Here is a 26,383-nt window from a genome sequence, read left to right on the forward strand (position 1 = left end):
AAAAACAAAAAGATATTTACATTACAATTCATAACAGTAGCAAAATTACAGTTATAGAGTAGCAATGAAAATAATTTTATGTTTGGGGGTCACCACAACATGAGGAACTGTATTAAGGGGTCGCGGCATTAGGAAGGTTGAGAACCGCTGCGTCTAGACCAATGCTCCTTAAACTTGTGCGTACAGATTTCCTGGAAGTCTTGTTAAAATGCAGATTGTAATTCAGTAGTTCTGGTGTGGGACCCACGAGGCTGCATTTCTTGCAAGCACTCAGGGAATGCTGATACTGTTGGTCTTGGGGCCACATTTCAAACAGCAAGACTCTAGATTCCACTTTGCGCATGTATAATAAAAGGGACGTGTGCAAATATTCATAGTAGCTTGTCTCTAATAGCAAAAATACTGGTAGCAACTTAAATGTTGTTGAATAGCAGAATGGTTAAATTAATTGTGGTAAAGTCATCAATAAAAAATATATATATATATATTAGTGAAAATGAGCTAAAAGAAGATATCAACATGGATGATTTTTACAAACAATGTTAAATAAAATATAAATGGCACAAAAATATATAAAGTATGATACCATTCACATAAAACTTAAAATAATCTAAAATAATACTATGTATATGGGGGTGCATATATTGTAGTAAAAGCATAAATAAAGGCAAGTGTTTCCTCTTGTGGGGAGGGAGAGATATGTGACTACTTTATAGCCTATTACTTACCTGGGTGATCAACAGGTCATTGCATTTTATGCTTTTTAAAGATTTAAGATATTTTTAGAATCGCATATAAAAGGCAATTTAAATTCAACCCATATAAGTTTACCCAAATTTAAAGAATTCATGAAGTACATTTCAAATATATTCTATACTTTTTAAAGGCCTTGCAGGGTGAGGGTATCGAAGAGAAGAGCTTTAAATTGGGAAAAGAGATCTGTAAGAAGAAAGGGGTGATTTTAAGAAACTTAGCTTTTTTTTTTCCTCCCTCAAATTTATTTAGGGCCAGTTACAGTTAAACTTGGGTACAGAGTTCCGAATTACCATACGAGCTATAATAAATAATTCATGCCTCATGACTCATGAGCATGGTGAATCTAGCACCAGATCTGTTACACATGAGCTGACCACCCCATATGGATGACCACGCCTGCTGCCTGCATTTCTGGGCAGCCTCCTGGTTGGTCTTACAGCCTCCACTCTTGACCCTCATATGTGGCCTGTTTTTCCTCCACACAACAGCCAGTTATTCCTTTAACACGAATCCAAAAAGTCATTCACCTACTCCCAACCGCCACTGGCTGGCTCATCACAGTATTTAGGATGGAGTCAAAGCCCTTAGTACGGCCTGCTTGGCCTCCATCAGCTGGCCCTTCTTACCACTCGGATCTCATCTGCTGCCCTCCACTCTTGATCCTACACTCGGGCCCCACTGGCCTCCATATTGTTTATCCAACACACGAGCTCTTTCTTTTTTAAACTTTTATTGGGGAACAGCCATGGTCATTGGTTACACATTGCTTTCATGCCACAATGGCATAGTTGACTCTTTTAGGGAGGGTGCAGCTCACAGTGGCCCATGTGGGGATCGAACCGGCAACCTTGGTGTTATCAGCACCACGCTCTAACCAACTGAGCTAAATGGTCACCCCCACACAAGCTCTTTCTTATTTCAAGGCCCAGAATGCCTTTCCCCTGCCTGGAACGTCTCTTGGTTCTCCCCACCAGTCAGGTCTCTGCTCAAACACACCTCCTTAAAGAGGCCGTCTCTGACCACCCTAACTAAGAAAACACTCTTCCTTCCACGACGCTCTATCCCTTTAGCCCAGTTTATTTCTCTCCTTAATCCTGATGGTCAGTATACATTGCATTAGATATTGGTTTATTTCCTGCCCTCACGTATGCTTGACCATAAGCTCTTGGAGAGCAAAGACTTAATTTCATTCTCTGCTTTATCTCTAGGGCCTAGAACAGTTCCTGGCACACAGTAGGTAGCCTATAAATATTTGTAGACTGAATTGATGAGTGAATCAGTAAATGAGCAGGCCAGGGAAATCTGGTGTGCCTGGCCACATCTAATCTACTAATTGGCAATAACTCAGGAACAATCTTGACATATTTTATTATCAGTTTAGAAACCAATAGGTACTTGATAAAGCATATTGGTTATTGATCACTCTTGGACATTATTAAAGATATTAAATAACCATTTTCCCCAGCATGCAGTCGTTCAACTGCATGTTTGTATGAATAGCAGGGTTTATACATTTTTAGGAAAGAAGAATTAGCATTTTAGTGCTCACTGTGTTCCAGGTACTTTGCACATATTATGATTTCATTTGTTATCCCATTTCATTTTTCCCCCAGAAACTCCATGAGATAGATGTTTTCATGTTATAAAGAAAAATGTGAGATTCAGAGAGATGACGTAATTGTCTAGAGTAACAAAGTTGGTTCTATAAGCTGTACAGTCTTACAGGCTACATGAAGCTCTGTGTCCCATGACACATGAGAGCCATTAAGGTGTGTCGTGGGATGTTCGTGCTGGGAGGAAATTTAGACCTCATTTAACCCAGTCTTCTTTCCTTCGCAGGCAGGAGAGCTGAGACTGACTGGAGTGCTTGTCTGCCTCCTCCTGTTCCAAGTATATACAGTCCTTCCTACAGTTATTTGCAGATTCCTTATTTGCGGATTCACCTCCTTGCTAAAATGTATTTGTGACGCCCATATTAATACCTGTGGCACTTTCACGGTCATTTACAGTCATACACAGAGTGGTGACATTTTTTAGTTGCTTGGTGTATACGTTCCCGTCTGAGACTGAACAAAGTGATGCTCTAATACTGTAAGTTAAATGTCCCTTTCATGGTTCTTTAATGCCTGGTTTTTTTGTTGTTGCATTTTTGCATTTTCTTTGGTGATTTCACTATTTGAAATGTCCCTCAAGTGTAGAGCTATGGTGCTGTCGAGGGTTCCTAAGCACAAAAGGCTGTGATGTGCCTCGTGGAGGAAACAAGTGTGTCAGATAAGCTGAGATACAGGGCTGTTGGCCGTGAGTTCAATGTCAATGAATCAACAGTGTATATTAAATAAGGTGGCTTTCAACAGAAACACACATAAACAAGGTGATGTATTGACTGGTTGACAAAAATGTTGTAACCAGAGGCTTGAAGGAAGCTAACTCTGTATTTCCCCTAGGAATTCACTAATCAGTGTGCAGAGTGACTTTATAGAGCATAACTATGGTGAATAATGAGAATCGAATAGTTTTGTAACACTCTGTAGAGTTGCATCTGGTTACAGAGGACAGTAAGAAGGGGTGACGTTAAAAGGAAAGAAACAAACTCAAATCCCTAGGAGAAGTACTTAGTTGTCATTTAAAAGTATGAAATTTTGTTGCCAGTAATACCTTAGTTAAATCTCTAGAGCTTTAGAGATTGCTCTCTCTAGAGTGGGAACACTGTGAGGTGAAAACAGCTATTCTTATTGTCAGTTTCTGATTGTGGGCTATAATTTTAGCATTCAGATTTTTGACCTTTTCGAAGCACAGCCATACACTCTCATTGTTAACTGAGAGATAATTGTACTGTGGAAAGAGCACTCGACTTGGAGTCGCAAATTCTGGGAATGAGTCAAAACTCTGATGCCTACTGGTTGTGTGGCCTTAAGCAAATCTCTGAACTTTTCTGACCCTCAGTCTCTGATCTGTAAAAACAGAGACACTAGCCAATATTAGCTAACTCACACATCTCAGGTGTTCTGAGGGCTTTTCACCTAATCCTCACAACCTGTCAGGGAGACATTAATCCCTCATTTTTCAAAGGAGGAAATTGAGGTCCAGAGAGGTCAAGTGACTGGTTCAGGGTCACACAGCTCTAAAGCACAGAACTGGGACTGTGAGCCCAAGAGGCTCATCTTAAGCATAGTTCTCCAGCTCTCCACCCTTCAGTGGCCCTCACCACCTGCCACCCCAAACAATCCTGGACAGTGGCATAAGTGTGAACCCCAGTGCTGATAAAATAGTATTTTACTACGAATATTTTACCCAGTGCTAATACCCAGTGCTGTAAGATATTAGCATTTTTTTCACTAGGTTTAACATTTAGAATGTTACCATTTAAAAGGGAGTTTTCCCTTAAGATGAGTAGTTTTCAAAGAGTTGGAATCATTCAATATGCTTTTATTCACCCAGGGACCAACTTTTTTTTTTTTTTTTTGGTCAAGACTCATTTCTCATTTTAAATTGCAAAGGAGAATTTAAGTGGGCATTTTCTTTATAGCTATTCTTTGTAGAGCTTATCTTTTGCATTTAGAATGGGATGTTTGTGTTTGTATTTCAGGGTGATTTTCCAAAGGCACAAGATATTAAGATATAACTCTGAGAACTGTTTCTTTGGCAGTAACACAAATTAAATTTGTAGAAAAGGAAGACAAAAGGAGATGAGGGTAAAAAAGTAGCAGCCTACAATCAGGGAGCCATTGAATGTCTCTGCAAACTAATAAACCAGCCCCTAGAAACTCCATCCCTCTGCACCCCAAAGAGTTTGTCACTCAGTTGGGACTAACACTTTCTCCAGTGGGTTTCACTCACTCATTCACTCACTCACTCATTTATTTACAGATCTTTTTTGGTCATCTGCATTGTGCCTGGAATTCCCCTAGGCCCAGAGGATATAGAAATGAGCAAAACAGAAAAGTAAGCTTCTCTCAGGAAGCTGATTTTTAGTGAGGGGAGATGGGCAAAAGCAAGTAAAATAATTTGAGATGGTGGTGAGTGCTATGAAATGACAGTCTTAGGCAGTCTGTCTGTCTATCTATCTATCTATCTATCTATCTATCTATCTATCTATCTATCTATCTATCATCTCTCTTGTCCTTCACTCTGGGGGAAGCAAGGTACCATGTTATATGCAGCTGTATGGGGAGGCCCAAAAGGTGAGAAATTGTAGCCCCCACCAAGTCAGCAGTAAACTGAGGCCTGTCAACAACTTCATGAGTAAGCTTGGAGGCGGGTTCTCCAACCGGCGTCAGCCTAAGATGGCAGCCTCCCGAGTGCCATCACAGCCCATCCCGCTACGCTTAGCTGCTCCTGATTCCTGGCTCTCAGAAACTGTGTGAGATCATAAATGCTTTTGTTTTAAGCTGCTAGGTTTGGCGGTAATTTGTTCTGCAACGATAGATAACTATCGCAGTTCTAAACTCTTGTGTTTGTTCTTCTGTGTGCATCCTTGGCCAACGTCCAACCACTAGATGAACCTGAACATTCTTCTCTTGTGAGCTCAGAACCAGGCTGCTGAGTGTTGCTGGAAAATCCCCACAAAACAGGGCATATAGTTTTCCTGCTCACCGGTGTCACCCGGACTCTCAACACTGCCCCACAATGTTTTCCTGGTGAATGCTCTCATTTTCAATCATTCTCCACTGCTTTTAAACCTCAGACGCCTCCTCCTCCACTGCCCCTCTGTAGATGCCCTCACCCTGTAATTGAGAGGAAAATAGAAGCCATAGGCCTCCTGTCACTCATCTCTGCTCTCCGGCACCCTCGCCCACTTCTGCACCAGAGGAAGAGCCGTTCCCTGAAATCTAAGATCAATTTCTTCACCTCGAGTCTTCACTCCATCGCCTCCTTCCTTCTCAGGCGCCTTCCTTGTTTGCTGGCTCAGCCCTGTCGGGGTAGAACCAAGCTCCAGTCTCTCCAGCCTGTAAAAGAAAAACATCCTCTTTCCACGCACATCCTTCTCTGTCCACTCCCTGCCTCCTTCTCCCCTCCACAGCCACATTTCTTCAAGTCTTCGGTGGCCTACACCATACTGTCTTTATAGCCTAACCTTCAGTTACTGTGTCATCTATTCAGCCTGGCGGCTGCAGAAGTTACTCAGGATCTTCGTGATGATCAACCCAAAGGCACTTTGTGTTATGGGAAAATAATAAAAACTTGTTGCTAAGGAAAATTTCACACACAGGCATACGTGGAGAGAATAGTACCGCGCACCTCCATGGGCTCAGCCCCAAGCTCCCACAACTGGTGGCCAATCTCCTTTCTGGTATCTGCACAGCTCCCTCTCATACCACCCCGGGATTATGTTGAAGAAATACCAACTTTCATATCATTTATGCCCAGATAGCTCAGTGTCTATGCCAAAAGCGTAAGAACTCTCAGAGGCCATTCTCTAGCCTTTATTTTGAGTGATCATTCGATGACATCTAACACTGTGGTTTGGTGCTCCCTACACATGGACGACGCTGTTCTTTCTTACTCTTCTTGGTTGCTCCTCAGCCTCTAGTTTTATGTTTTCTTTGCTGGGCTTTTCTTCTCCGTTATCTCATTTCCTTGGAGCTTTGCCCTTTGCCCTGATGGCAGTTCATACCCTGCCCGGCAGGCCCAGCCCTCCCAAGGCTGCCCTCACTATCCACTTACATGGCTGCCCGTGTGGGCCTGTGGCGCCATCCTTTTTTCTGAACTCCAGGCTCTGCCACTAACCTGACAGCTCTCCCTAGGTCTCTCACAGATACTTCAGCTTGACAGACAGATTTAGAACTAAGCTCATCATCTTCCCCACCAACCCGCCCCCCATTGTGTTCTGTATTAATAGGCACCACACCCACCCAGGAACTCAGTCCAGAAAACCAGGAATCATCTGGTTTTACTCCCCCCCCCCTGCTCCCCGTCACCACCCCACCCCCACACACACACCCATAGCTAAGTATTAGCAAGCCCTATAGATCTGATCATCTAAATAAATCTACTCTCTATCACTTCTTTCCATCAGAGCTGCCATCAGCATTCAGCTGGATCACAATAGCTTCTTAACTGGTTTTCCTGCTTCCACTCCAGCCCCTCCCACCTGCCCACCCACCCCTGAACCATTCGCCCATTGCAGCCACAACATACAAAATCCTATCTTATAATCCCCCACCTAAAATCTTTCAGAGATTCTTAATTCTTTTTTAAAATAAAGACCAAATCCCATAACCGGGCCCCGCCCTAGGTGCCCCTCCTCACCTGGTCCCCTAATTCTCCAGATCCATCCAGTGCCGCTTCCCTCCTGGCTCTCTGGGTTACTGCCAAGATTTTAGAAGCATCCTAAGTGGTTTATTGAAAAAGCTGGGCTTAGTAGGGAAGTATAAAACATTTAAATATTAAACTTTGTGGACCCGTTCTCTCTTATGGATAGAATTATGGATATAGCCCATAGCTTTTTTGGTTTCTAGAGCTGTCATCCTAATAACCTCATTTCAGAAAACTTTAAAGTCTCATTAATAATTATATTGCAATCCCAAATGTATTTAAATTCTGAATTCACCCCTTCCCAAGATGGGGCCCACGTTAGGCTGGGAAACCAGCGGCAGTTTCGGACCGCTCTGGGGTGAGTTGGGAGACAGTGAAATGGGGGAAAGGGCAGTGTGTCCCGTGGTGGGTAGGGGTGTAGTCTGGCGATGGTGGGCACAAATGGGGCCCTTCTGACCCCACCTCTAGGTGGAGCTCTTAGTAAAGTCCGTAGATGACACTAGGCAGTGCCCATCATGGGGCACACATATGGCCCCCGGAAACCTTTCCCTTTGCCCAGCCTCAGCCAGAAGCATAGCTCAGTTTCAAGCGATGCTCCTCACTCTGCCCACAGATGGGGCAGTTCTGCCATGGCTGGCCTCTCACCTTTCAGATGCCCACCTTCATGGCTCCCCCAACTTTTAAGTTCCCTCAAGGGCCTTTCGGAGCCCTGCTCACAGGCGTGAGTGAGGAGAAAGGACCCTCATCCCTTGTCTCAGGGTGGAGTGGGGAGGGGACACACAGCACAGCTCCCCGCAAAGTCTCTTGACCCCTTCATAAGGTTAGAAGCCAGTGGGCATCTAATGCTGGTGAAACGGGCTTGGATTTCTCCCTTTACGAGTCTGATGTGGACGGTCTAGTTTAGCTGGAATCTCAGTTGACAAAGTGGGTAACTGGGCACCTGTCGTTTACCATCTGGCTTTTGGACCCTGGCTGAAACCCTGACAATGAAAAGGGTCACATTAAACATAAAGGGATACGATAATTAACATTCTTTTTTTTTTTTTTAGCTGAGCCGTCTTGCCACTGTTGGCAGCTCAGCAGCTGCTCAGCTCCGGCTGGGACTTGAACTGCTGTTGCTCAGAGCTCAAACTCTTGAGCGAGCTCTTAACCAACTGAGCCACTCGGCCGGCCCTAATTGACATTCTATTTACAAGCTCTTTAGAACTCATAACTAACAAAGGTACAGTCTGTTAAAAATGAAAATGAAAAAAAATAAGAATGAAAAATAATTATTCTGAAATTTGAATTATAATGAAAAAAAAATTAGTCTGACCTTGATTTCCATGAGTCCACATTAATGAGAGTTGAGGTAATTTACAGTAGCATAAATTTAAATTCTAGATAAAAGTAAAAATTTTTTTATTTTAAGAGATTTCAAATATACCCCAAAATAGAGGGAATAACATAATGAGCTCTCAAGTATCCTTCATCTAGCGTCAGCAGTCAACTTTGACCCATCTGATTTTGTTTATATCACCCCACACCTTTTTTGTGCCAGAATATTTTAAAACAAATCACAGGTATTTTATTATTTTATTATAAATACTTATGTAGCTATCTCTGAGAGATAAGGGCATTAAAAAATATATACCCTTTAATGGTATTATTACATCTAATAAAATTACCAATAATGCTAACCGAAACCCATTCTCTATTCACATTTCCCTGAATGTCTCCAAAATGTCTTTTCACAGCCGGTTTGTTCAAATCAGGACCCAGACAAGGTTCGCAAACTGCCCTTGTTTGCTCTTTTCAGTCTATTGTAATCACCTCTTTTACATGCCTTTTTTACTCATGGCATTTCTTTGTTGAGGAAACAGGTCATTTGCCTGTGGAATTTTCCCCATGTTGGATTTGGCTGACTGATTTCTGTTGTGTCACTTACCTTGTTTCTCTACCTTTCTGTTGCCTGTGGGCTGGTAGGTAGCTCCCAAGGCTGGACTGGATTCAGGTTCGCTGGCAAGAAGAAATCATTGTGGTGCCGTGTACTTCCTGTGTCTCACTGTCAAAGATTGGTCCATTGATGTGCTGTCAGCCTGACCCCTCCATCAAACTTCCTTTAGTAGCTATGGATGATTGCGGCCTAGATCCATTGTTTAATTAGTGGTTACCATGCTTTCTGGTTTTATTAACTGGACTTCTATAAAGAATAAGTTTCCTTCATCAATTAGTTGGTTATCTTGAAGTACAGGCTGAATTAGGAAGGCAGGAAAAATGCTTGACCCTTTTCCTTCATTTACCAATTTTCAGAAAAATATGTTGTTACTACAGCAATCTCCAAAGACAAACAATGAGATTTTTGTTTGTTTGTTTGTTTTTGTTTTGTTTTTTGGAGGGGGGATGATTAGTGTCATTATGAATGCTTGGATTTTTATAATTTTTTTAACCCATTGTAGCCATTTGGCACTCACATTGTTCTATTTTTGGCTCATCAAGTTGGTTCCTGTATCTTTGATAAGATCCCAGAGGTCTTTGATTGTTTCCTTACTTCCTGACACAAAAGATGTCCCTGGAACAAACATCTTGCACATTTTCTGCCATGGACCTGGACTCAACCATTTCTCCAAAGAGCTCTGTTTTTGTTTGTTTTTAGTGGGTATAGTATTTGGAAACCAAGAACTGGTTGCTAGTTGAGCTCAGTTATGGGGGTGCCATTGCTCTTTCAGTGGACAGAGGTGGAAAGAAACATTTGGTTAAATCATGACCTCATATTGATATTCAAATTAGGACATTTAGAATCTGGGCACTAGGGATGCCCATTGCTATTAGGTGTTACTGCTTTTTGGCTTTTTCAGTAGGCAGTTACTGCCTACTAAATAATAGTACATATTAGTGGGTTACAGGATTTTAATTTAACTTTTCTGGATTTTATGCTCATGTCTTTTATTTTATGCTAAAAGTCTTGGTTCTTAAGATTTTCTCTATTTCTCTATCTATCTGCTATCTATCATCTATCTATCTATCTATCTATCTATCTATCTGTCTGTCTATCTATCTATCTACCATCTATATCTACTTTTTGTCCTTGGATTACAGTCCACTAGGGATGTGTAGTCAATGCTGTGGTTTAGTCTTTCTCTGTGTGGATATTGCCACCAACTGGATATGCAGTTAGATTCATTTGTTTCAGTTGGACAAACATTTTGAAATTTTAAAAATTTCTCTGTCCTTTTTTAATTTTATAATAGCAACATTTCCAGGAGATATGTTTGAATAAATAGCTTGAGTAAATGCACCCAGGAGAGAAACCTCTCCCCACTTTGCACCCATGTTCTTCTCCTGCCTCTAAAATGTGGTTAGGGCATGTGCAAACTCACCTTTTTATGTACTAGGCAGCCTGCCAGGGTCTTTGCAGATACCATCTCGAGTAACCATCTCTACTGCCAAATGAGGGAGATATTTTTATTACTATTTTGCAGATGAAGAAATTCATTCTCAAAGAGGTCAGGTAACTGTCCAAGTCACACTATTAGTAAGTGGAAAGTCCAGAATTCAGTTTTAAGTGTGTCTTATCTAAAACCTTATATCCTTTTTCATTCCGCCATGCCACTTGTCAGTAATAACTCATACCATGCATAATATTTAAGTCAAGAACTTTGTTCTACTCCAGTTCAGGAGAGAGTTAACATATTTATTTTTTACTGCTTAATACTACATTTGGCATGTTCCTAGCAGCTCTCTTGCTAATGGCCAAAACTGGAAAGGGCTCATCAGCTGTAGAATGAGATCAAAAGAATCACTGCTCATGTGACAACGTGGGTGAATCTCAGAAATAGAAGCTTGAGTGGAAAAAAAAGTCAGACGTAAAAGTGTATATGTTGTACGTTACCATTTATATAAAGTTCAACATAGACAAAATAAATCTATGGTCTAGAAGTTGGGGGTTGGGTCAGTAAATGGAAGGAGGCAGCAGTGCTGGATGCTGGCTGTTCTATTTCTTTATTTGGGTGCTGTTTCCAGGGGAGCGTTTGCTTTGTAAAAAAAAAAAAAATCAAGATTAGGTGACTATTATCATCCGTATCATCCTAATTTAATGGAAAAGGAAACTGAGGCTTAAAGAGGTTGAATAATTTGTCCAAGTTCGCATAAAAGTGGCCGAACCGAGATTCTAACTAGGTTTTCTCCGAGTCCAGAGCCTTTGCTTCCCCATTGCACATGCATCAGAACAGGAGAGATGGAGGAGATGCCTGGATCCGGGAGGGCACCCCATGGGGCCTGAGGCTGGCAAGGACAGGTGGGGTACCTAAACCAGAGGCAAGCCAGGAACGGAGTGTGTGCCTGAGGCACCTGGGAACATCCGAGAATGAGAGAGTGGATTTGGACTCTGGGAGTGAGACATGGGATCCGTGAAGAGCATTAGGATAAGGGAGAAGCCATGGTATCCACCTGAGTGGAAATTCGTTAGCTGTCATTATCAACCAGCATCCTGCCTCTCCACCGCCAAGATACTGTCATCAGAGTGGGAAGAATTTATGACCCCAAGGTGTTTCTAATGGACTAATCCATGAAATCTCAGAAAGTAACCAGAATGAGTAATTCTAATCCATTCTGACACATGCAGACACACGTGTACTCGTGGACACCGTATCACACTTTGGGGATGGCTGGAGAGGTATGGCAAAATGTCCTAATAATTATTAGGGTGAAAGGTGAAGACTCACTGTGGTACTATTTGTGGCAGCTTTGTAGAAACATTCTAAAACTCAAAGTATCTTTTTTTCTCAACCTGTGAACAATGCATATGCTTTTTGTTTCCTTAGCAGTACAAATCATCTGAGGCTTTGATTTAGTAACAGAAAGAGGCTGTATCACTTGTTCTCCCCTTGGAGAATAGTTATGCAGCTATTACAGGAGAACGGCTCTTTTTCACTTACGATGCAGGCTTGTCAAGCTTAGACTGAGCTCATATCAATGAAATTCTGTGAACAGCAGCCCTTTCCGCATGCAGTTACAACAGGTCTCACCCCTGCTCTAAAGCCTTGGCCCTTCAAGGATCATCTCTCATTCTACATTGGCCCTCAAAGACTGGACCTGGTGCTGTGTTATTCTCAGTCCTCCCAAAGTGGGGGACATATTTGAGCCGAGAATCTTAAGTGTTCCTGTCCCCATCACCAGTGGGCTATCATCTCTTACCAGAAGATCACCCTGAAAACTTTACCTTTCATTCTCCACATGTTAGGTCTTAATGTTTTGTTACAACGGTTTATGAGGGTTTATTGTAGTAACTTATTAACTAAATGAACGCATTTTAAGGGAGAAAGGTACAGTATTTTAGAATGTACACTGTATTTCCATGTTGGATCTAAGTTTCCAAATAAAAATTACCAGCAGTGACACTCACTTAAGCACATTGTACTCAGAGGACAAGGAATAATCGCTTGCTTTATCCTAATACTCTTGTGGCATTAAGCATAGATCCTGTGGCAACAAAGAGCGCGCCCTAGTGGCCAATCCAAATAATTATCATTACATTACCAACTATAAATGTAAGTGTAAAAATAGTGCAAAAATTCATCGTGTATTTGTATCGCTGTGAGAAGATTCTACAAATTTCTGCCATCCAATTTCTTTATACTATTTTAAAACTTTTTGCTGGAAAACCAAACACAGAATCAAAAAATTACACAGAAATGAAGGGGTAATTTAATGAATTATTATAAGGCATGTATTAATGTTTAACTTAACCTTTATATTTAATTAATATTCAATGTTAGGTTATTAAATTTATATTTAATTTAATATTGACATAGTATTATATTAATATTTAATTATAAAGCATTTATTAGTGGATCATTATAACACCCTTGTCACTACCACCCAGGTCAGGAAATAGAATTTTGCCAGCCACTGAGAAGGCCCTCCATTTGCTCCATCCCCATCATGCTTTTCCCCCATGTAACCAGTAAGATCGTTTCTTTTTTTTTTTTTTTTTTAGTTTTTTTTTTTTGGGGTATTGGGGGAAGGGAACAGTGCTGGGGAATTGGGGGAAGGGGAACAGACAAGTTGCTGTCCTTTTGTTCTTCAGTCTAGTTGTGGAGGACGTTGCTTCACTGGCCCAAGTTGGCACCATCATTGCTCTCTTCCCGGGCGAGGCAGATCAGTCGCCGGCTGGACGGCCGTTCACTGCGGCTGCTGGCTGCTCACGCTGGCTGCTGGCTACACACGGTAGCCCATGGCAACCCACTGCAGGGGCTGCAGCCTACGGTCACCAGAGACTCATGGCAGCCCAGCCCCAGGTTGAGCTGCCATTCACCATCTTAGCTGCAGAAGGCAGTGTCACTGGCCCTCATATGTGGGATCCGAACCGGGGCCCTCTGGCGTCCCAAGCCAGTTCTTAACCAACGCGCCACTCGGCCGGCCCCTAAGATAGTTTCTTGCTTGTGTTTCTTTATAGTTCCTTCACCCAAATTAATACCCTGGGATTCTATAGCTGTCCATTTTAAATGTTTGATAAGATTTAAACTCTCGAAATCTTCAAGTTTCCCCCTTGAGCCCTTTCTCAGTTTCACAATTTATCTGTTGGGAAACCTGAGTCCTTTGACTTGTGAAATTTCCTGTCATCTGGATACTGTTGATAACATGCTTTTGGTGTAGTTCAACGTGTTCTGGATTTTCTACCATTTGGCAGCGGGATCAAGCTGAGGCTTGGTGAGACTTAGGCTCAATCCCTTTGGCAAGATCATAGGTGGTGATGTGAATCAGAAGGCACAAATGTCTGGCTGACTCCCTTTTGTTACGTTAGCAACCATTGGATGCTTAATGCCTAAATCCATCAATTCATTGGGAGTTGCCAAGTAGTAACACTCTAATTCTATCACTTCTTTTTCCTTTATTAGTTGTAATACTTTCATAATTAATCTACCATTTGGTTTCTCAGTGGTACAACCGATGTAGGAAAAGCAAGAAAGATGCATGATTCTTTCCCATTATGTACCAGTTTTTCAAATTGGTTCCTTAACATCTTCCCGATGTGATCATGTAAGTTTTTAAAATGTATATAATTATGACCATTTGAATTTAAACAATTTCAATCCCTTGAACTTATTGAAGCAGAAATTGCCCCATCTTTGGCAAGTGGATGCCTCTTGAAGTGGACACCTACATCCTTTTTACAGGACCTAGTGGTCTTCCATAGCGTCATTGCAATCTGATATAGCAAGATGGTATGACAAGGGTCAGTGTGTATATTTCCTGCCCCAAACCAAGAATCAAGCATTTCTTCAAGAAGCCTTGAAGAAGGCTTTTAGCGGAAAATGGTATTTCAAAATAATAATTGGACTCATTGCTACTGGGGTGGTCATTGTTTTGTTTCTGGGCCTTTTCAGTGAAGATAATATAATAATATAATATAATATAATATAATATAATATAATATATACCCCATGAGTCTATACTGGTACTTCAAATTCAAATTTAGGACTACAAGGTTTTTACTTAACTTCTTCTATTTTACATTTGTATACCCATTTTTCCACATGGAAAATATTACTGTCAAAAACAAAATGGATAATAGAATGAGAATATTCCATATTTACTCATTTGCTTTATCCTATATTACAACAGTCTCAAAGCAACAATACTATTATAATACTACCACTGCCAATATGATTACTAAAAACAGTTAAAAAAACCCCTTTTTTTGGTATGTTCCCTTACCCTATTCTTGCCCCCTTTAAAAAAACTGCTATACTGTATCTATTGGGTTGTCGGAAAAGTCATGACATATTTTTTTCTGTGTTTTTCGTTGCAAAAATGCATCATGATTTTCCGACAACCCAATACATTGTCCAAGCACATGGCCATCACAAATAATATTCACTGTTTTCCAACTCTCATTGGGACTTAATTCCACAAGTAACTATGCATTTAGTGGTTGCCACCAGTCTATCTCAGTGTCGCTCTAGCAAAAGCTTTATTCTCATCAGGCTCACTTTCCCTGTAAAAAGGAGGATGCCTACTTAATAAAATCCAACCTGCAAACTCTGTGAACTCACTTGCACTTACCTATTTGTTGGAGAGTTTCTCATTTATAACCTACCATCCAATCTTTGTATTTGACGGCGGTGGTGATGAGGACAGTAGGAGAGAAAGAGAAGGCCGAACTTTCTCCGTTCCGTTACCCTAAACCAGAATTTCCCAACCTCAGCACTGTCAGCATTTTGGGCCAATAATTCTTTGTTGTGGGGGGCTGTCCTGTGCCTTGTAGGATGTTTAGCAGCATTCCTGGCCTTTACCCACTAAATGCCAGTAACGCCATCCCCTCCCCACCATCCCCACCGAGTTGTGACAGCTAAAAAACGTCTCCAGACATTGCCAAATGTGCCCTGGAGGGCAAAATCACCCCCAGATGAGAACCACTGTTCTCATGAATTGCTGTTTTGACCCTTATGAATTGGGCACAATGTAATGTTAAGCAGCTAGCCCCTGAGCGACATGAACTAAGCCTGTCTCATCTTTAAGCAATGTTAAAATTCCTTGAAGGGAAAATCTGTGGCCGAAAGCTAACTCTGTAATAATTACTTCTATTATAATAATAGCTAACATTTGTACAGTATAATAGTCATGCAATTTACAAAACAATTTTCACTTATACTGTCCAGTAAACTCCGTAGGGGTTATTCAATCTTCCTATTTTATACACGAGAAAGCAAAGTGATTGAGTACCTTGTACTAGGTGAGAAGAACAGGAAGCAGCAGAATAAATGGCACGTTCTTGATTAAGCCCTCACCTGCGTTCACCATGTTGTGGATCATTTCTACCTTTGATGCACAAGAAGAAAGACACACATGCATGCATGTTCACACATTCACCTCTTCTTTTTGTCGTTAACTCTATGGAATGGTTCTTAACATTTCCATTTTATTTAATTTTCTTCAGGAATCCACCATTATAGGCGGCTCGTGATGTTATTGCATATTCCACCACCAGGTGTCGCCATAGTATACTTACACTTGTTTTCTTCCACTGGTGAATTCCTAATTTATTAAATTCTCCAAGAATTGATATTTCAGCTAATTGTAAATAAGGGTGCCATGCAACTCAAAAGAGCCCAAAATGCATCGTGAGGATTAAAAAGGTGATTCTCAAACACCACACAGAGGTTTGGGGCCTGTTCTGCGTCTTGGCTCCTTCTACCAGCTTCCACGCCGCTTCTTCTTTACATTTTTAATGATAGGATTTCTGTTCGGGTAGGCTTCAGGTGGTTTTCCAGGTTGATTGGTCTATAATTTAGTTGTAATTTCAATGTGTTCACGGAAAGACACAGGCACAGTGTTTATCTACTCTGCCATCTTGGATCCAGAGATGGAGGTTAGTTTTAAGCAAGTCTGTTATGTTTGAATAAAAGTGTAAACATTTAAATATCTCAAAACACTGTCCTCGCTTCACAAAATAGATAAAAAAGACAAAGTAATATTTAAAGAAATGGAAAAGCTAAGTGTAAGTTAAATACTTCATCTTGACTTTTATCAATTATTATAATAGCTCACTTTAGATTTTGTTTCCTGAGTCTGAAGCCTTTCAGGGCCTCTCAAACTTTAGTGTGCACATGAATCACCAGGGATGTTTGCATATGCAGATTTAATAGGTTGGATTGGATTTGATAGGTCTGGCACAGGACCTGAGATGTTTCGGGTACACCCTCTACACTTTGAAGAGGAAGAATCTGGGTCCTTGTAGGTGCTGACAGTCACTCAACACTCACAGGTGTGGCCTCACCAGATTTTTTTGTTTTTTAATAACTTGAATGAGATTTAAGTTGGAGACCATACACTTCACCCACTTACATAAAGTGCACCACTCAGTGGCATTAGGGTATTCGCAGACTTGTGCAACGATCACCATAATCAATTTTAGGATATTTTCATCATCCCGAAGAACTTTCCATATAAATTAGTCACTTTCCTCCTCCACCCCCTGTACCTGCCACTCAAGCCTTCGCACAGGACCAAGCTCCTTTCCTTTGAACGTCTAATGCATATTTGAACAGTTTTTAAACTTTACAGTAGGGGAATGTGGGGGTGTATTCCCACTGCTAACTATGGGAAAACTGGAGGGCGATGTAAATAAGTCTCACTAATGCACATGGACACACATAGACACGTGTGCACACACACCCACACAGTATTGGATTTTCTGCTTGACAGAGGGCAGAAACCCTCGACAACTGGAATGGGGAGGGGTAGGAAGATTATCTTTTCCCATTTCGCTTCTGCACAGGTCTCACGGTGGTGATGCGTGTAGGTGGCAGGCCCAGGCCCTGAGGACTGACTCCCCAGGGAATTGACCGACAGCTTGGAAGCCCGCATTTCTGGGCCACCTGAGGGCAGGCAGGCAGGCAGGCAGGCTCAGAGCTGTGGTGCTGATGCGATGGAAACTAAGAGCAGAACATTTGCTATTTGGCAAGCTGCCCTCCTGCAGAACTGTGAGGAGTGAACCAAAGGGGTGACTTAGGGCGTTGACGGCTGTTGAGTTAGCAGTGGGCTTCTCTGTACAATCGTACCTCCTTATCTGCGGTTTCGCTCCCTGTGCTTTCAGTTACCTGAGGTCAACTCAGTTCAAAAATAATAAAGGGAAAAATTCTAGAAATAAACAATTCATAAGTTTCAAGTTGTGTGCTGTTCTGAGTAGCAGATGAAATCTCGAGAGTCCCACCCTGTCCTGCCCAGGACGTGAACGATCCGTCGCCCAGCGTGTCCACGCTGCAGACGTTCCTGGCCTGTTGGTCACCTAGGAGCCGTCTTGGTGATCAGATCGACTGTCAGGGTATCACAGTGCTTGTGTTCAAGTAATGGCCCCCGAAGTACAGAATAGCGATGCTGGAAATTTGGATATGCCAAAGAGAAGCCATGAAGTTCTTCCTTTAAATAAGTACAGTTCAATAAGGTACTGTGTGTGTGTGTGTGTGTGTGTGTGTGTGTGTGTGTGACAGAGACCACATTCACATAACTTTCATTACATACATTATTATAATTGTTCTATTTTATTATTCGTTATTGCTAAGCTCTTACTATGCACAATTTATACATTTAACTATCACAGCAAACAGTATATACACAGCTCAGTGCTATCTGTGGTTTCAGGCATCCACTGGGGGTCTTGGAACGTATCCCCTACAGATAAGGGGGGATAACTGTATTCAGCTCTCTTGCCAAATCAAATTTAGATCTATAGCTCTGAATATAGATATAGAGCGGTCATGGTTAAACACCCATCACCCATACCATGCTGGGTTCTTATTTAGAAGACCAGTGGTGTTCAGTTATGAGGCCGGAATGAACAGAGAGTCAGCTGATATGTTTGTTCTCCTAGTAGGGCTTTGCAGGGACACTGATCCTAGAGTGATCTATATTTGACAGGGCGATTAGCTTTTTATCCAATCTGTGCATATAATGATGGTACTAGCACTTAGGAAAAACTTCACTGTTCAGAAAGGACAGACTTTCATTATCATCTCAGTTACTCCTCAGGCCCAGAGAGGGTGATGGTCTCACCGCTGGTAACTAAGGAGGCACCCGCCGCACCGGCTCCTCCCGCCTGACAGACCAGGCTCTTCATAGCACATTTCCTTGTCTCTCTGCACAGGACCTTCCTCAGGTAGGCCTCTGTTTTCTATGAAAGTCCAGGAATGAAACCACACAGGGTTGTATAAATTAAGCCATGCTCTTGAATTCAGTGCTGTATAGAACTTTGTGCAGTGATGGGCATAGTCTTTATCTGCACAATTTAACACAGTTGCCTCTGGCCACAGGCTGCCTGTGGCTAATTGAATACTTAAAATGTGGCTAGTCCTACTGAGCAGCTGAATTGCTAATTTGAATTCATGTAATTTAAATTGAGAGAGCCACACGTGGCTATTGGCTACAGTATCCGACTGTGCAGCTCTATGTAGAAAACAGACACACAGAAGCCCCTGCTTTTGGGACAGAACTGTAATTACAAAAGGTATCATCTTGAAAGGTTTGAGATGCTAATGAAGAGAAAGAGAGTCAATTACTGTTAAATATTTTAACCACCAGGCAAAGGTCTCATTGCAAAGAAAAAAGTTGGAGTGTTTAAAAGAGAAGTCTGAGGGGTTTTTTTGGGTTTTTTTTCTAAAAATGGTATCTCATTAAACAAAATCTTAACAGCAAAATAAATGGGCTTGGGCAATTGTGGAAATAATATATTAAGAGGGATTATAATTAAATGGCATGAGTTTGGATTAACCTCCTAGCTTCTTTCTTGCTCATGGGGCCCTCCTTCCATTGTCAGGAAAGCCCTGACAAACGAAAGGGTAGAACTCTGCTCCAATAACTAGGAAATGTATTAGTTTGGCTATACCAGTGGTTCTTAACCCTGGCGGTTACATTACAATCGCATGGGTATCGTTTAGTACAACACTGGTACCTGTGCCCCATCTCCAGAAATTCTGATTTAATTTTAAATGGCCCAGGCTGGGGCCAGACCAAATCCCCTCCCTCAGTGATTCTACTCACTAAGTGATTCCAAGACACAGCCAGGGCTGAGAACCACTAGTCTACAAGGTGAAACTGAAAATCTGGTCACCCTGATCTGCTAATGCTGTTAGTCCAAGTGAGACACAGACTCTCAAATTCATTTAAATAAAAATTCAAGAAAGTCTTGAGTTTTATTTTACCTCCTTGCATGTGGGAGGGAAGGAGCAATAACCTTCTTCTTGCTTAAAACAAAACTCACACGTGTTTAGAAAACAAAGATACCAATTTTAATGGAATTACCACTACCAAGAAACAAATTATTAAGTGACCTAATCAGTATTGAAGACATTTTAAAGGTTCAAGGTTATTTCCAAAACAATCTCTGAAATCCGAGGATTTTACCAGATCTTTTGCTGGCAGTAATATTTGCAAAGGTGGTTTATGATGCAGAAAAGCACCTGCTTTTCTCAGGAAAAGAGAGCATGCTTTTCCCCCATCTCATCTTGATTAGATGTCTTTTAACAGCCCTTAGAAAAGCCTGCAATTTTCAAGGCTAAATGCTTGAATGTTATCAGCACTGAGAGAAGAAAGAAAAAAAAAAGCAAACTGTGAACTGTGAAGATGAACACTTACAACATGAATAAAACAAAAGGACAGGGAGGCATATTAACAAATGGAGTATGGAGCTTGCAATGTTTTGTAATGGCAGTGCAGACCTCTTAGCTTACACAGGCTGGTCAGCTGTCCTGTTTTGCTGTGGAGCTGACATCATCTCTGAGAAAGCACCATGTTTGTGGCTCTTTTCCAGCCCCAGACTTCTTATCCAGAAAGGTCCAGGGAGTCTGTTACTAGATAAACCAGGATATACTAGTCTCTTAAGGATCTAAATCGATGAGATGTCACAGCTTTTCTAGATAAGCCTGCTCCCTTGGTTACTTCTCCTTAAAACTGGACACATCTTCCGTAGGTTGAACTTGACCCTCTCCCCTATTGTATCTGTGATGACAGAGATCTACCCTTTCGCATCCTTTTGAGAACAGACAAGCCATTTTTAAATCACCAGTGAAATTCTTCTCAGGCCAAGCACACGCAACCCCTGTAACTTTTCTCACTGCTAATAAAAATAATTTCCATCCTCCAAGTACCTACTTTGTATCAGGCACCTTCATACAGTACTTGACACAACTTTCATTGAATCCTTCAATAGTCCTATGAAGTAGGTACCTTTATTCCCATTTTATTGATAAGGAAACTAAGGTTTACAGAGGTAAAGTGTTTTTTCCAAGGTCAAACTACTAAGTGTGAGAGGCTAAAATCAACCCCGGCTCTCCCAGTCCATAGACCAGGCTCTTCACTGCCTTGCTGGGCCTCCAGCGGTTTTGATGCCAAAAAATGGTTTCTTGGTGTCATCACAGGAAAGAATTCAAGGACGTGCAGAATAAGCCAAGCAAGTGGTGGATTTATTAAAGAAGGACAGTACACTCTTAAGAAGGTGAGAGTGGGCAGGCCCAGAGAACAGCAGCTGCCCCGAAGAACAAAGAACCTTAGGGATTTATTACTTCTAAAATGAGGGCACAAAATATTCAAGTTTTAGGTGCATTCCTAGGCAGGTCCTAGGAACAGTGTCACGGAAGGGCGTTCACAGAGGGGCCCCACTGCAGTCATTTGTCTGTAGTGCTCGAGAATGTAGGCTCTGAAGACTATACCTCACACATGACTGCTAAGATAGTTAGGCCATGGAACTGACCCATTTGCCTGGGCATAGGCCTTCTCATCAATGAACAAACACCTATTTGTGAGGACCTGCCATGCGGCTGCCTTGAACTCTCCTAGCCACTGAGGTATGGCAGTGACCTACCAGACAAAACTCCCTGCTCCCAAGGGCATTTTAGAAGGGCGAGAGACAATAAACGAGAGAAGCAAAGCACACAGTGTGTTAGGTGGTGATACGTGCTACAGAAAGAACACCTGGCTCATGTGGCCCAGGAGGGCCGTGTGGCTGAAGCAGAGTGAGTGGGGTGCCATAGGGGATGAAGGTGGAGAGGTGAAGGGTGAGGTCTGGGGGGACCAGAGGTCCATGCTAAGTAAGGCCTATGGCTTTTCTCTCCATGACATGGAAACACAATTTTGAGCAGTGGGATGATGAAATTTAACCAGATCATCCTGGAAGATGTATTGAGAATAGACTATAGGGGGCAAGATGGAAGCAACGAGACTTATTAAGAGGCTAGCGCATTAATCCAGGTGAGGGATGATAGTGGTTTGAACAAGGATGGTGGCAGTGGGAGAAATGAAGAAAAGTGCTCGGATTTTGGATATGCTTTGAAGGCACAGCCAAGGAGATTTGCTAACGAATCAGATGTGTGGGGGGAAACAAAAAAACAAGAATTGTTGCAAAGTCTTTGGTCTGAGCAACTAGAAGAATGAACTTGCCTTGCATTTAAAGAGGGAAGACGGCCCAAAGGGCTGGTAAGTGGAGAACTGGGAGCTCAGGTTGGGGCCTCTTAAGATGCCTGTTAAACATCCAAGTGAGCATCATGTAGCAGTGGGTATGGCGCTCAAGGGAACGGTTCTTGCTGAAGATCAAAATTTGAGAATCCTCATCATGTAGGTCATATTTAAAGCCATAAGATGAGATGAGATTTCCTCGGAATTCCTTATAGAGACAAGAGAGAAAAGGTCCTAAGATTGAGCCCTGGAGCGTGCTGACATTTAGAGAGCATGGGTGTGAAAAAGAACTAACAAAAGGACTTGATAAAAGTGGCTCCAACATAGGAGGAGAGCCAGGAGAGTGTGGTGTCCTGGACACCGAGAGAGGGGAGAGGTTCAAGGAGACGACATCAGCTGTGAAAAGGGGCGTCAGGAGGGGTCGAGCAAGAAGATGGCTGATAGATGATGCGAAATTTCCCAGGTGACCTTGAGGACTATTTAGTGGTTGCTGGGGGTGAAAGCCTGGCTGCAGTGGGCTCAAGAAAGGAGGAGAGAAACGGGGGTGGCAGAAGGACAGTTTACTGAATTCTTTTCCAGGAGTTTGGCTGTCAAGGAAGAAAGAGAAACGGGTGGTAGCTGGAAGGGGCCGTGAGGTGAAGAGGCTTTTTAAGGTGGGAGAAATATAGCATGTTTATGTGCTGATGGGAATAATTCAGCAGAGAGAGAAGACATGATGGTGCAGGAGAGAAACGACAGACATGCTGGAGTCATGACCTTGAGTAGGTGAGAGGGTGGAGTCCCATCCCATGAGGGGCGGGGCTTGGTCAGGGCCGGGCTGCTCGCCCCTGGTGCGGGGGGAGAAGATCACTGCACAACTGCAGGGGCAGGGGGTGGTTGGAAGTGGTGGTGGGAGTGCTTTTTTGATGGCTTCGGTTTTCTTTTTTGATGGCTTCGATTTTCTTGGTGAAGTAGGAAGCAAGGTTGCTGAGAGGGAGGGTGGGGAGGAGGTGTTGAAGCTTTGGAGAGAGAAGAGAAGGTATGAAATCATCATCGGGGCGAGTGGGAGAGCGAATAGACTCTATCAATATAATATGTTTGTGGGGCATCACTCAGGCTCCACTGGACCTAACTAGCACGAATTTAAAGGGTAACTGACTGGAGTGTGATTGTGTGTTTTCTCCAGTGATTGGGCCAAGGTACAGGGCCGAGTAGGTGGACAGCGAGATTTAATCAGGGTTATGGTTTCATCAGAAGGCCTCCAATCGAAGACAGGGGCAAGGGAGTTGAGAGCACAAGTGAATGATCGTAATGATGAGTTTCGGAAGCAGGAGAGAGAAGAGGAGGTGAGAAGGGGGGCACAGTGAGAAGGTGGTAAGATCTCTAGACAGTGGGCTTGTAGGGCTCAATGGGTCATGGGGTCATTAGACTTGGGGTACCCAGGAAGTTCACTGGACAGATAGAAAAGATGGTCTGAGTATGAGCTCTGGAGGGGCTGCAGGTATTGGTAATGACAAGGTTGAAGGCATGGCTCTCGGTGTGGGTGACTGAGAAAGGAAGAGAGGATCTAGGGCCTGAGCAGCCGCGGTTGCTCAGGCCAAGCTGACCGGTGTGCTCCTGTGGGCCAGTCAGAACCCTTTGCCCTCACAGAGAGTCTCTAGCATTCACTATGCTCTCCGTGTAAGGCGCCAAAAGCTTTGTTTGGGGAAGGGGCCCCAAAGGTGACCACTGGGGAAGGAAGGCAAGGTGAGGAGAAGGGAGCAGAACAAAGAGTCCATTTTTGCGCTGAGCGCTGTATTTATGATTTTGATTGTATAACTTCCTCTCCCACTATAGACTCATAGGCGGTAGGTGAATGATCCTACTGAATGGCCCATCAACTCAGTGAGATATTTTGCCTGAGTGTGCAGCCTTGAAGCCACAGCTGGGCTTGAAGCTGGGTCTGCTGAAAGACACTGCCTAGGAAACTGACTTTCGTTTTATTCGGCCTCACAGGAGTGGGTTTTGCACTAGTAACTTGCCACTGGGGGGCAGACAGGAAATATCTTGCTCTAGGAGGGCAGGAGGGCTAGGGCAGGCAGGTGTGTGTGCAGGTGTGTCTTGAGGGAACAGGATAGATTGGTAGAACCCCTCCCCACTCTGCCTGCTGAGAATGGCTGAGGGGAGCTTCTTGCGTCCACTGGGAATTCTCACTTTGCTCGAGTGTCCTCATGGCTGTCGCTCCCTGGGGGCCTTGGGCCTGGCACCTCCTCTCTGCCTGAGATTGCTGCGCTGTCTCCTGCACCGTGCAGCAGTCTCTAAGATTCCTTGCTCTTTGCCATGAAAGAAGCTCTCCTTGCACTCACTGCTTCCATTATAATGCATGTCCCCATCCATCGCTCCACCCTCCTGCTGTGGCAATCCTGCAGGCTGGAGCCCATCAAGCTGATAAGGGATTTGATTTACTCCATGACGAAGTGGTATAAAGAAGCGCTGGGGCTCGGGGAGTCACTTACACTCTCTCATGCCTAAGTTTCCGAATCTGTAGAAATGGGTAATAATTTATATTTTCCTATAAAGCTCCTAAGGTGCTCCTAATGCGATCATTATGAAAGTACTTTGTAAACTGTAAAAATTACCAGTTGATGTTTGGTTGTCTTTGTAGAAATAACAGCAAATGAGGGCAAGAAATGAGAGAGGGAGGCAGAGCAAGTGAGTGAGAATTACACCCTGCATGGAAGAAAGCCCTAAGTGATGTAAATCTTAGAGGAGCCAGCCATCCTAGACCAGAGTCCCATAAAAAACTAAAACCAGGAAGACATAAAGAAAAGATCAAGTTCATTGCTGAAGAACCATGTTTTTCTTTTAGCCTCTGTGGGAGGGAAGGTTATTATTTTAGTGTGGGAACAGGAATATAATTCAGTTTTTCCCAATCAGAGTCTTTTGATGTGTTACCATGATTCACAGGCTATGACTCACATGTTAAAATTCTCACTAGTGTATTACTAATAGTTTATATTCATTAAAAAGTTGATAAGATGAAGTAGGGGGATTACATAATTATTTTCTTTTCAATCTATACCTTGGATTTATCTGACCTGATAATTTCAGGAAGAAAAACTTTCTCTCCCCCTCCCCAACCCCCCAAAAGAAAACACTCTCATTATTTTCTTCGTAATCACATTTTCAAAGTGCTTATTAAAATCAACCTCAGTACTTCTATTGTCACACTTTGTAAACTACTATGTAAGAAATTAATTTTTTTTTTAAGATTTTTATTGGGGAATTGGGGGAGGGGAACAGCGTTGGGGAATTGGAGAAGGGGAACAGACAAGTTGCTGTCCTTTTGTTCTTCAGTCTAGTTGTGGAGGATGTCGCTTCACTGGCCCATGTTGGTATCATCATTGTGCTCTTCCCTGGAGAGGCAGTTGCACGCCAGCCATTGGATGGCAGCTCACGGCAGCTCACGGAAAGCTCATGCCAGCTGCCGGCCAGCCCCATGCCAGCGACTCATGGCAGCCCAGCTCCAGGTTGAGCTGTTGTTCACCATCTTAGCTGTAGAGGGCGCAGTGTCACTGGCCCTCATGTGGGATCTCAACCAGGGCCCTGCTGCTCAGAGCTGGCGTCCCAAGCCAACTCTTAACCAACGCGCCACTCGGCAGGCCTGAAATTAATTTTTCCAAGTCTAGGAAGAAGGTTAAATTGATATGATCCCCCCAAGATTTCTTCACTGTCAATAAAGATTCTAAATACATGTACTATGTATTTTTTAATAATGTTTGTCACTTTGAATGATTTATCAGGAATGAAAAATCCATCAGTTTATCAAAGTTAAATTAAGTATACTACTTCCCTACTCCCTCCCTACTTGTCATGAAAAGGCTCTGTCAAATGTAAGCCAGCCACACTAAAGCTACTTTAAAATAAATTACATTTATTCCATTTTATCACAGACTTAAACATACCTAACCACAAATACTCTAATGTGGTAGATTCAAGTCCGGTTGAAGAATTGAACCTCGTTAGATCCTATTTAAATGTGTGCTGTTGAATGTCAAGCTTCTACAAGCTTCCTGAAGAATGAAGGAGTTCAAGTTCTACTTTATCTCCACGGCCTTGACTTCGTCAGGCCACACCTTCACTGGCTTCACAGGACACTGAAATAATGATGTTGACGCGTGTATATATTCTTTTTCTGAGTAAGCACAATGGCCGAGGCACTTTGCATATATGCATTTTAATCCATCCCACAACACTGCCGGTTTGAGGAAACAGCCTCCAAGAGGCGAAATACGTGCCAAAGGTTAGTCAGATGGCTGGGCTGGAGTCGGGGACCAGGACGACCTCTTTCCAGCATTGACATGACACCTAAATAAATCTTCTACAAATGAAAGGATACACTGACTTTGAAGAATTTTAGCAAGGCACTGGATTTAGACCAAAGTTTTAATTTGGGGACCAAATTGTTTAGACTGGCTTCCTGCCT

The 26,383-nt window shown here is 42.7% G+C and overlaps 1 pseudogene; it reads right to left on the reverse strand.

Annotated features, from left to right (window-relative positions):
* Nucleotides 1-15,807, reverse strand: part of LOC109371377 (elongation factor 1-alpha 1 pseudogene) — a 24,526-nt pseudogene extending 8,719 nt beyond the window's left edge.
* Nucleotides 15,808-26,383: the final 10,576 nt, after the last annotated feature.

The sequence above is a fragment of the Hipposideros armiger genome, unplaced genomic scaffold (assembly GCF_001890085.2).
Source record: "Hipposideros armiger isolate ML-2016 unplaced genomic scaffold, ASM189008v1 scaffold_567, whole genome shotgun sequence".
NCBI classification, from domain to species: domain Eukaryota; kingdom Metazoa; phylum Chordata; class Mammalia; order Chiroptera; family Hipposideridae; genus Hipposideros; species Hipposideros armiger.